The 12,263-nt window shown below is 42.1% G+C and overlaps 3 long non-coding RNA genes across 6 annotated transcripts in view; 2 read left to right on the top strand and 1 right to left on the bottom strand.

Annotated features, from left to right (window-relative positions):
- The window catches only part of LOC140613094 (uncharacterized), a 66,576-nt gene that overhangs the window by 14,453 nt on the left and 39,860 nt on the right, over positions 1 to 12,263 (top strand). The gene's annotated exons all lie outside the window — the stretch shown is intronic.
- The window catches only part of LOC140613097 (uncharacterized), a 49,252-nt gene that overhangs the window by 23,997 nt on the left and 12,992 nt on the right, over positions 1 to 12,263 (bottom strand). The window contains exon 3 of one of the 2 annotated variants that reach the window (XR_012014232.1): positions 938 to 1,803. The exons of the other annotated variant lie outside the window; for it this stretch is intronic. This is a non-coding gene — a long non-coding RNA (uncharacterized lncRNA). Of the gene's footprint in view, positions 1 to 937; positions 1,804 to 12,263 lie in introns of those variants that run through there. 2 annotated transcript variants of the gene reach the window in all.
- The window catches only part of LOC140613098 (uncharacterized), a 6,808-nt gene continuing 6,689 nt past the window's right edge, over positions 12,145 to 12,263 (top strand). Inside the window, exon 1 of the long non-coding RNA XR_012014233.1 lies at positions 12,145 to 12,263. This exon is cut by the window's right edge and continues 58 nt beyond it. This is a non-coding gene — a long non-coding RNA (uncharacterized lncRNA).

Genomic DNA, 12,263 nt, shown 5'->3' with positions numbered 1-12,263 from the left:
CCTCTCCAAGGTCAGATGGTAGAGCGAGAAATACAACCGCTTCTGTCGTCAGGTATACTAGAAGGAGCCTGAAGTGTGGGAACAGACAAGCTTGGATCTGAATCCTGGGTAGCTACACATTTATTTTTGGAACTTGAAAAAGTTATTCAACCTCCCCGAGCTCAGTTTTCTACCCCAAAAATGTAATATCCTCTATCTCGTAATGACGTATGCGGATTCTGTTAAATAATGTGTTAAACACATTAGCATAAAATTGGCTCAGGAACTGTTAGTTTCCTTCCTCTCCACCAGGAAATACCTGTGTTCCTCCATCCAGGATGATTTGCATGTAAAAGAGGCCTCTGTTAACGTAACTCCCTTTCAATACTGTTTTTTTCCACTGAGATGCCCATGCGTGTAGGACACACTGTGCTGTGTACAACCATCAGAGCCCAGCCATCATTTACTGAATCAGCAACCACATATTTAGGCCCAATGGCCACTAGGCACTGCCCTAGGGGCTGGAGCCACAATGGGAAAAGGACAGACTGGGTCTGTGGAAATGACAGAGGTGGATATGGATGGCCCGTCCGCTCTGCCCTCCTGCCCTTTATGGGTGGCCCTTATGCTTGCTGTCATAGCTTAGGGTGGGGACAGCAAATTGTGCTTTTGTACATCTGACCTAAGAATGATTTTTACATTTTTAAAGAGATCCTGTATAACTTACAAAACCTAAAATATTCACCATGTGGCCCTTTAAAGAAAATATTTGCTGACCCCGGGTTTGGAGTGACCTATAATTCTCTTATCAAGACCAGAGTAAAAAATGACATGGTATAAGTATGAGGGTCTTATTAACAATTTGTTATTTATGCAAAGCCTTATTACGTATTATTTGTGACAATCGTTACACAGTATTAAAGGATGAAAAGCGATGGGTAGATTTTTTTTTAAAGATTTTATTTATTAATGAGAGACACACACACACACACAGAGGCAGAGACACAGGCAGAGAGAGAAGCAGGGAGCCCCATGCGGGACTCGATCACAGGATCCCGGGACCATGACCTGCTCAATCACTGAGCCACCCAGATGTCCCGAGAGGGTAGATTTTTATATCAATTTTGCAAGCCAGTAATTCTCTTTTCTTAAGTCATTTGACTATAACTTTGCTTTCTTAGACTATTGCCTCCACATAAAATGTGGACCTTCCCTGTGTAGCTTTTTCAATGTTCTTTTCATTGTACCCAAAACAGAGGATTAGAAGATGAGCTGGGGAAGGGTCATCATTCTCCTGTGACAGTGAGGATGGCAGGAGAAAAGTCAGTCTGTTGTCACTCCAGCACTTTGACAATTTAAAAAGAACCTCTTAGCCTTTCTGTCTGAATAAGCTCTGCATGTCTTCCCTTTGCCACATTTATCTAAAATGAAACAGCCTTCCTGTTACTTGTCTAAATGCTTCTTAGCACTTTCTCTTTCATGCACACATATATTGCCTTCACTTCCTGCTTGCCCTGGCTTCTACTTGGATAAAGTAAGGGTCCCAGGCTAGTGCATCCTCTTCTTCCTCCCGTAAGCTGCCTCCAGGTCAGAAGACTCTTGGTGCTCACCCCAGGCTTGTGACAGGCTGTCCTGGAGTCACCCTAGCATAGAAGAGTCCATCCATGCAAACCAAGCTCCCCGTGCACATGATGTGAAGGCTTCTAGCTCTAACCACAATGTCCTGGGTTGGGTGTCAACAGAACCAGTTCCAGCTCTTCTTCCTCTGAATTGTCCTTGGATCCAGGCCAGCGACTTAGCTTCTGAATGCCTCAGTTCTCACATCTGTAACATGAAGATAATGCCGACTTTCATTTCGGCTTCTGGGAATAGAATTAAACTGTATATGGACATTGATGTTCCCATAGTAACAGTCACGTAAGGTATCTAGCCTGCCAGCAGAGGCAATAAATTATTTATGATAAGTACTTGTAAAAACTCCTGTCACTGTAATAAAAGATTCTTACAGGAAATCCTGGGGATATACTTTCACATTAATTTGCATTCATTATTTCAGGGAGAGTTCGCTCTGCTCCCAACTACCTAATTCTAAATTTGCAGAATAAAATCAATTAGCACATGCTGGAGCTGCTGGGTTCAAAAGCAGAACAGAGTGCTCCAGAAGGCCCTTGGAAGGGGAAGGACTGACTTCCTGGGGCTATTTATTAAAACCCAAGAGGAGTCAGTGGGTGTGGCTTGTCTGGGGAGAGATGGCTCTAGCTTGGCACTGCATGAAGAAAACAAAAATGTTAGATAGCTCTACAGAAACAAATTTGCTGTACTATTATTATTGTCATTATCACATGGGGGAAATTTTAAATATACAATAAAATACAAAAAAATGTAATAATAATCACTCATCATCATTCTGAGATAACCAATATTAACATTTGGGTTTGTAGCCTTCTTGTCTCTTTCTTTCTCTTTTTTTTTTTAAGACTTATTTATTGGGGCGTCTGGGTGGCTTAGTCAGTTAAACATCCGACTTCTGCTCAGGTCATGATCTTGGGGTCCTGGGATCGAGCCCTGCATCCGGCTCCCTGCTCAGTGGGGAGTCTGCTTCTCCCTTTTTTTGCCCCTCCCCCACGCTTCTGTTCTCTCTCCCTCTCTCTCTCTCAAATAAATAAACTTATTCTCTCAATAAATAAACTTATTTGAGAGAAAGAGAGAATGGGGGGAGGGGCAGAGGGAAAGACTCATCAAGCAGACTTCCTGCAAGCCCCATGTGGGGCTCAATCTCATGATCTATGAGATCATGACCTGAGCCAAAATCAAGAGTTGGACATTAACCGACTGAGCCACCCAGGCACTCCTCTTTTCATACTTATATTTTTCCAAATATTGTTTTGTAACCTGGTCTTTATATTTGTAAATGTTTCTCCAAGTTATTAAATATTCTTTTTGGAACATAATTGGCTGAATATGCACCATAGGGATGTATCGCTTTATTTAACCAATTCACAATTAGTAAACATTTAGGTTGTATCCTGACTTGTCTCTTAATTAGAATCAATTCATGCGTCAACATGAGATCTCATGTTAATTTAGCTGATAGATTTAGACCTACAAATATTTTGATCCATCCATAATACTTCTACTGCTAACAACACTCTCTGCCTTCCCAATGATTTTGCTAATAGCCCATTGTGCAAATACATCTCAATTTCCCTTGAAAAACAAATTGCTGTGAAAGTCTCAGGAGAGGGCCTTTGTCTGATTTTTGTTTTTCCAAATTCTTTGGTTCTTGCTTATGGATCTTCTGCCTAAAGCTTTATTTTCTTTCTTGATTTAATTGAAAATACCTTTTATCTTTTTTAATTCCTACAACAGTGAATTCATTTTAATTTCAAATCTATCCTTATTCTCTTTTGATAATATTATTTGACTTGCTTTTTAAAAAATATTTTATTTATTTATTAGAGAGAGAGAGAGAGAGAGATGGCAAGCACAAATGGGTGGAGGGGCAGAGGGAGAAGCAGGTTCCCTGATGAGCAGAGAGCCCAATGCGGGGCTTGATATCGTGACCCTGAAATCATGACCTGAGCAGAACGCAGATGCTAACTGACTGAGCCACCCAGGCATCTCTTGACTTGCTTTATTTATTTTTTAAAAGATTTTATTTATTTATTCATGAGTGACACACACAGACAGAAACACAGGCAGAGGGAGAAGCAGGCTCCTGGTGGGGAGCCCATGTGGGACTCGATCCCCGATCCGGGGATCCCACCCCGAACCAAAGGCAGACACTCAACCACTGAGCCACCCAGGCGTCCCTTGACTTGCTTTTTTTTTTTTTTTTTTTTAAAGATTTTATTTAAGACTTGCGTTTTTTTAATAAGGGTTTTATTCTTTCACCCGAATCTCAAACTTTTTAGTATCAATATTCCTTTAAAATTTCATTGAGGACCCCAAAGAGCATTTGGTTACATGAGTTATATCTATTGCTATTTGCCCTATCAGAAATTAAAACTGAGAAATACAAAACAACACTTAATATTTCATTTTAAAGTAACAATAGAAACCTATAACATATTAACATGAATACATATTTCATAACAGGCAACCGTATTTTGCAAAAAAACACATTCAGTAAGAAGAATGGCATTGTTTTACATTTTGCAAATCTCTTTGATGTCTGGCCTAGCAAAAGGCAATTGGAATCAACAATCTGCTTCTGCATTGACACCATTGCCACTTTTTTTTTTTTTTTTAAGATTTTATTTATTTATTCATGAGAGACTCACAGAAAGAGAGAGAGGCAGAGACAGAGGCAGAGGGGAAGCAGGCTCCGTGCAGGGAGCCCGATGCAGGACTTGATCCCAGGACTCCAGGATCACGCCCTGGGCCGAAGGCGGTACTAAACCACTGAGCCACCCGGGCTGCCCATGTGTTGTTTTTGTTGAAGTTCATATATGAAGAAACCCCTGCCTTACACAGATGTGTGGTGGGACAGGGAAGGTGGCATTAACCTCTGAAAGGTCTCTGGTCTCCCGGCGACCCCGTGCCTGCATCTTGGGAATCCCGGACTGTAAGTGCTGGCCCATCTCCTTATGCTACAGTTTTCCTCTTTGTAAAAATACGGTGATAATCGCAGCCTTCCAGTACTCTGAAATCATAACATGCAAACTGCTACAGTGACAGGGAGAGAACTACACTTGTTCATAAAACAGGAAAACACCTGGGGGCACGTGGAGACCTGCAGCCACCCACAGGAACCCGGTTACTGAAGCCATGGACACTTCCAGTAGAAGTGTAGGGTTCACATTTCACCACTGCCAGGAAAGACTGGGCGTTTTCTAAAGGAAGTTTTGAAGTTTCTTTCTTGTGTGGTTTTTGGTAAAGAATATTATTTTTTCAGGAGGGTTGGATAGGATTTGGGTTCACTGTCAAAGTGGAGTCTGTTTCTCTAAAACCCATTGCATAGTTACCCTGGCATTCTTTGATCTCTAGAATGTCCTCATGTGTCTCGTTTTAGCTTAGGTCAAGGGGGGACCTAATCCCTGTTGGGCGTTTTTAAAGGCGGAATGTAAGTTTCTCATGGCAGATCTCTAGATCTCATGGCTCGTGGGGGGGTCATTGGCCCCCCAGGAGGGTGATTGCGACCCGCAGGCTCTGTGCGCCAACGAAAGATAGGCGTCACTCACAGGCCCATGTTACAACAGTGGACAACAGTGCGCATTCTGTGTGATCTGACACAGTGACTCCGCTTGGGAAGGTGGGATCTGGGGGGCAGGAGGGCGCAGAACCGGCTGTCCTTGGTCCCCACCCAGAGCTCTGTCCCTGCAGCTGATTGTCCACCCCTGCGAGAACCGCACACGAGGCCGGCAGTTGCTTTGAGGGCCAGGCCTAGGGCGGCGCACAGATGTTCTCCTCCGATCTGCCCCAAATATGGATTGTATCTCAACAGAGCATCTCGTGGTGGTTGAGGAGTGGTTGCAGCCCGGATTTCAGAGAGCATGTGTTGTGCCTGAATTTGGCAGATGGAGATAATGGGCTGGGTGAGGACAAGGATAAGAAAGTGTCTTGCAGACACTTTACGTGCAAGAATTGTTATTATTGGTCTTAAGCAAGCCCACAGAAAACCAAGGCAACCCAACCAAGAGTGGGGAGCTTCGGTGAATAGGGACACGCCACGTCTGAGGAGGTTCTTTGCTTCTAGCAAGTCATGGAAAAGAACACTCTGGATCCTTCCCAGATCTCCTGGTTATGCTAATCCTCTCTGTGGAGCTCCTGAAGTGAAGTTAATATATTGGCTAAAAAAGCCACTTGTTGATTCCTCCTCTACCCCTCCCTGAAGTCACAAATAAAAGGGACAATCTGGTACTGAATATTCTTATCTCCAAATAATGTGGTCACTTGTTTCTGCCCCACAAAACTGATTACAGCCCTTCCTATCAGTGATTTTACTTTTCAAGTTTTTCTACTTCTTTCACATCTGAAAGTAGCTGATAAAATCACAGAATGTACTCATTGTAGGAATATCAAATACTTCAGTGTGCACCTCCAATTTTTAAAAAATTCCCTATTAGTTATCTTTCAGTTTAAAGTAAGCAGAGCCAGGGCACCTGGGAGGCTCGGTGGTTGAGCATCTGCCTTCAGCTCAGGTCATGACCCCGGGGTCCTGGGATCGAGTCCCACATCTGGCTCCCCGCAGGGAGCCTGCTTTTCCCTCTGCCTCTGTCTCTGCCTATCTCCGTGTCTCTCATGAATAAATAAATAAAATCTTTTAAAAAATAAAAATAAATAAAGTAAGCAGAGCCTTGGCCCTGAAATAATTTTTGAATTTAGATATTGGTTCTTGAATGAAACCTTAACTTCTTTTGTGTTTAATTAGATTTCAATTGTTCCACTTAAAAGAGGTCACCTAAATTTGGAAAAGACAATTGATTCTAATTGTGACAATCTCACGCTTGCTGAGTTTTATCGGAAAGGTTAAATTACTTTTTTCCATTTGCAAAGTAACATTTCTACATCCTTTCACCACAACAGCATGCACCACACAAAAAAATCTGGGGTTCTAAAGAAATGAGGCAACCATATTTTAATGGATTAAGCTTTAGTTCCTCGTGACAGCAGCTTTAGCAGCTTGCTGTATGCAAATATTTTAGACTGTACGCACCAAATTTTCTTTGCTGCGGTGATGGAACTAGGGTTCTCATGGGACTATTAGAGATGTTGCAGGTTGCATAGGAAAATGTCTACAAAACACTTAGAGAGTTTTAGAGATAGCCATTTCATAAATTAAAGTGATTTTATTTCTAGAGAACCAGGGTAGGATAAACTGAGTGATTGAGGGAGAGGATTCCATAGGAATCAAGGAGGAGAGAAAAGATAACATATGATTTCACCCATATGGGAATTTAAGAAACAAAACAGATGGGCACATGGGAAGGGGGACAAAAAGAGAGAGAAGCAAACTATAAGAAAGTCTTAATGATAGAGAACAAACTAAGGGGTGATGGAGGGATGGGGTGGGGGATGGGCTAGATGGAGGGATGGGTATTGAGGGGCATACTTGTGATGAGCACTCTGTATATGATGAATCACTGAATTCCACTCTTGAAACCAATATTGCACTATATGTTAACTAACTGGAATTTAAATAAAAGTTTTTTTTTAAAAAAAGGGACGCCCAGGGATGCCTGGGTGGCTCAATGGTTGAGTGTTTGCCTTTGGCTCAGGGCATGATCCTGAAGTCCCAGGATTGAGTCCCACATGGGGCTCACTGTCAGGAGTCTGCTCCTCCCTCTGCCTGTGTCTCTGCCTCTCTCTCTGTGTCTCTCATGAATCAGTAAATAAAAGATCTTAAAAAAAAAAAAAAAGTCAATTAAAAAAAAAAGGAGGGGGACGCCTGGGTTGCTCAGTGGTTGAGCATCTGCCTTTGGCTCAGGACGTGATCCCAGGGTCCTGGGATGGAGTCCCACATCAGGTTTGCCACAGGGAAGCCTGCTTCTCCCTCTGCCTATATCTCTGCCTCTCTGCGTCTCTCATGAATAAATAAATACAATTTAAAAAAATTTTTTTAAGTTGTTTTTTAATTATAAAAAAAAAAGGAATCAAGTTGGAGGAACTTGAAAGAAGGAGCTTTGAGGAACCAGCCCTGGGGGCACAGAGGCTTCTTCAGCTGCCGTGTTTCCTGTGTCAGTACGAAGCACTAAGCTATGTAGTAGCCACACAAATGTTTGGTTCCATGAAAAACGGAGGTCTGGTCTAGGCTCGTGGCTGAGCCTAAGAGGAAGCTCCAGCTTCCTGTGAACCATATCAATTTAGCTTATATACAACTATGGGCAAAATAAGAAAAATACTGTAGCCAAAGAACATCTCACATAGACCACTATCCAAGCATAAACTGGATTATTATTATTATTATTGTTTGCACTCCCAATAATATATAAATAGCCAGGGTGGGTTTTTTTCTAGCTTTATTAAGATATAATTGACATATACCGTTATATGTTGAAGGTGTATGACCTGATGATTTGATATATGTGAGAACAGCAGAATGATTACCGTAATAAAGTTGGTTAACATTATCCATCATCTCACAGTTACCTTTATTTCCCTCCAGTTTTATTTATTTTATTTTATTTTTATTTTTAAAATTTATTATTTATTCATAGACATAGAGAGAGAGAGAGAGAGAGGCAGAGACACAGGCAGAGGGAGAAGCAGGCTCCATGCTGGGAGCCCGACTTGGGACTCGATCCTGGGACTCCAGGATGCCGCCCGGGGCCAAAGGCGGGCACTAAACCGCGGAGCCACCCAGGGATCCCCTCCCTCCAGTTTTATTGAGATAAAACCGATGTACAGCACTCTGTAAGTTTAAGGGATACAACATAATGACCTAACATACATATACTGTGAAATGATCACCACGATAAGTTTAGTTAACATTCATCTCTTCATATCATTACAAAAAAAAAAATTTTTTTCCTCGTGATGAGATCTTTTAGGACCTACTCTCTTAGCAACTTTCAAATATACCGTAAAGCAGTGTTAACTCTAACCATCATGTTGTACTTTATCTCCTCTGTACTTTTGGTTTTTAAAGATTTTATTTATTTATTCATGAGAGACACAGAAAGAGAGGCAGAGGCAGAGGGACAGGCAGGGTCTTGGCAGGGAGCCCGATATGGGACGCGATCCCAGACCCGAGGATCAAGCCATGAGCTGAAGGCAGACGCTCAACCGCAGAGCCACCCAGGCGTCCCTATTGGATACATTGCTAACAGATCTTTTAAAAAGCAGGTATCGCCTTTGTTTTTGTGAACTTTCTCACATATCTCAGTGATAGTTTCAAATACAATGGAATTACTGCATTGCTTAAAATGTGACTTTGCACTAGAGCAAAGTAATAGCCTGAGCTATCATGTTCCCAGAGATGTCTGTGAAAGGAAAGGAGTGACCACATTTAAGTTTAGAACTAGGGAAAGAGGGGCAAAGATAGGGCGACCTATCGAAGCTACCGCCACCGTGGCTGCTGCTGCACTTGCCCTGATAAAGACAGAAGGATCTTGGAACTCGAAGCCCTTGGTCTACCAGGGAAAGAGAAAAATAGCAGCGCTGAGGAATTTCTCACCGCCCAGTTTCTTAAGAACAGTTGAACAGTGCTATGGAAGAAGAACTGGTTTCCGTCTTACAGTATTTCTAGCAAAAAGGCTTGCACTCCTGTTTTAGATATAATGACCACACTCAGAATTTAGAATATCTCATTAGAGATATTTTTCCAAAGCCTCTAGGATATGAGTCATTATATCAGAATCTTGAGCAAAAGACAACTCAGTTGTAGACGACTTGCAGAAAATGACATTTCATCTCCAAGTCCAGCTAACACACGAATTCCTTTAAAGGATTAGTTCTAGGATTCTTTGCTGTTCCTTTAATGGTGAGGATGTTCCTAGGATAAAGGGACCTAGCGTCTCCCGTTGGCCCAAGGGAAGCTGCCTAGAGCTTTTCCGCTCTTCTGTTTTCTCCTTGCCCAGTAGCCCTAGTCTCTATTACACTGCTTTTAAGAATGAATTTGATCAACTCCTTCCTCTAAAGACTCAGAAAGAGAAAACACACCAAGGTTTGATGCCTTTTCTTTCTCAGGAGTGTCCTCATTAGGAAACTAAGGGATAAAACACTGTTCATGGAATTTCAAGCATCAGCTAGCCCGGTGGGAAGGGATTTGGGGTGGTAGGGGGAACGTAGTCTACCCTCCTTACCTAGCTGTCTCTCTGCCTTTAGCAAGGCAAGTCCCAGTGGGTTCCCACTAACATGGTAGATGTCCCCCTTTAGCCCTTCAGAAATCTTACTTGTCTATGTGTGTGTGAGGGAAAACGGATGAGTGGACAACTCTTGTCCTGTCCTGCCTGGCGCTGTGACATGAGTTGGGTCTAATGTGACTTTACAACCGTTATACAAGTTTCCAAGCTGAAGCCCATTTTGTTGAGGGTGGAGACAACCTACCCAAAATAGGAGCCAGCCTCTGAGAAGGGTCACTATCTTTCCTCAGGATGACTTTTATAAAGAAAGCAGGGGGAAATTTTTATTACACAGTTACAATAGATTATCGGCAAGAAATACTAAAGCAACATTAAGTATGAAACGGCCCTCTTTCCTTTTATCCAGGAAACATAAGTCTCTCTTAATTAGTAATGTTCCCTCCTTGTGTGTCATGGACTCACTTGCCTTACTCTGCATCCTTGTTAAGCTCGTAGACTAATCACAAGGAGCCCTCCCCAAACCACGGAGCAATCAGCACAGCTCAATCTTTGTTTCCCTGAAAAAGTCTACCAGTCAGGGACACCTAATCTTTGTAATGATATCAACCCTACTCTGTAAAGGACACTTTGGATACTTCAGGTTGAAAAAATAAAAGTCACATTGTCTTTGATGGAATATGGTCTACGATAAGTGCCATTAGGGACATATCAACAGAGTTTTTGGAATAGAAGGGAAGAAAAAAATGAATTCTAACCAGGGATGGAAGTTACATTGGCAGTAGTAATAATATTACTATGCATCCAATTATGCATTCAACTCTCTAATTAGGTCCCAAAATATACCAGTGCTTAATCTTGAGACATAAATGTTCTCTTTCAAAGGGGGTGAAATATAGGAGATGTTAGGTTTTTTTTTTTTTTTTTTTGAGATGTTAGTATTGTACCAGTATCACCATTGATTAAATAACAGATTTTCATGAAGGTATTTAGTAATCTTATTTGTCTCACCTTCTTCACCTACATAATGAAGCTGATGATACTTGTGCATCTTACATTTCCTGGGAAAACTTCAAATGAGAACAAACACATAGATACATAAAGCTATTTCCTGATAAACAGTCGCAAGCAGCAGTAGGGTGTTGCTAAGCACTTCGACATTGCCATTATGCCTGGGCATTGGTTGTATATGTTGAAATACATTTCATAAGTATTTTTGGAGGTGAATTTAGGCTTTTTGAAATACTGGCATATTTTTAGTAATTTCAAACGGAAAAGGTTCAAGTAAGCTTAATTAAATAGGCTCTGGTATATTCAGCTTAATTAAATAGGCTCTGGTATATTCACATATTCATGTGGAAAACAACTCGTGTAGGGAAGGCCAGGCTAGAGGGACGGATACAAAGACGTAGTTGACCAGATCTCTGTCCCCAAGGCCTTTCCAACCTGGCAGTGGAGACAATTATTTAACCAACATTCTTGGACCATGAGAGACTCAAGAATAAAAATATTGGATTGGCAAGGAGGGAGTATAAATTTTAAGTGTAACGATTTTTTTTTTAATTTTTATTTATTTATGATAGTCACAGAGAGAGAGAGAGAGAGGCAGAGACACAGGCAGAGGGAGAAGCAGGCTCCATGCACCGGGAGCCCGACGTGGGATTCGATCCCGGGTCTCCAGGATCGCGCCCTGGGCCAAAGGCAGGCGCTAAACCACTGCGCCACCCAGGGATCCCCAAGTGTAACGATTAATAAAGGAAATTATACCAACACTCAAAACAAGGACAATAATAATAGCTAATAATTGCTAAAGAGCCTTTTACATTCAAGACACACTAAAAAAAAAAACTGTTATCACATTTACCTCCCTCCAAAAAAATCGATGAATTATTATCCTTATTTTATAGATGCAGAAACTGAGGCTTAGGTAAGATGACTTTGTGCAAGATGATATGCCTGGGAAGGTGGAACCAAGATTTTGAGTTCAGAATCCATGTTCTTGGGGTGCCTGGGTGGCTCAGTCAGTTAAGTGTCTGCCTTAGGCTCAGGTCATGATCCCGGGGTCCTGGGATCGAGCCCCACATCAGGCTCCCTCCTCGGTGAGGAGCCTGCTTCTCCTTGTCCCTCTGCAGCTCCCCTTACTTGTGTTCTCCCTCTTGGTCACTCTCTCTCTCTCTCAAATAGAATATAGAATAGAATAGAATAGGGATCCCTGGATGGCGCAGCGGTTTGGCACCTGCCTTTGGCCCAGGGCGCGATCCTGGAGACCCGGGATCGAATCCCATGTCGGGCTCCCGGTGCATGGAGCCTGCTTCTCCCTCTGCCTGTGTCTCTGCCTCTCTCTCTCTCTGTGACTATCATAAATAAATAAATAAATACCTTAAAAAAAATTTAGAATAGAATAGAATAGAATGGAATGGAATGGAACAGAACAAAATCTATGCTCTTTCTGCTCTGCCATCATGTATCTTGGTAACAACGTCATTCTACAGACATATTATAGTGATGTCCAAACAATTCTGAGTCTTCGAGAGACGCAGC

This window comes from Canis lupus, chromosome 21, assembly GCF_048164855.1.
Source record: "Canis lupus baileyi chromosome 21, mCanLup2.hap1, whole genome shotgun sequence".
NCBI lineage: Eukaryota > Metazoa > Chordata > Mammalia > Carnivora > Canidae > Canis > Canis lupus.
Note: the sequence above shows the minus strand (reverse complement) of the source record. Positions and strands in the feature narration are given on the sequence as shown.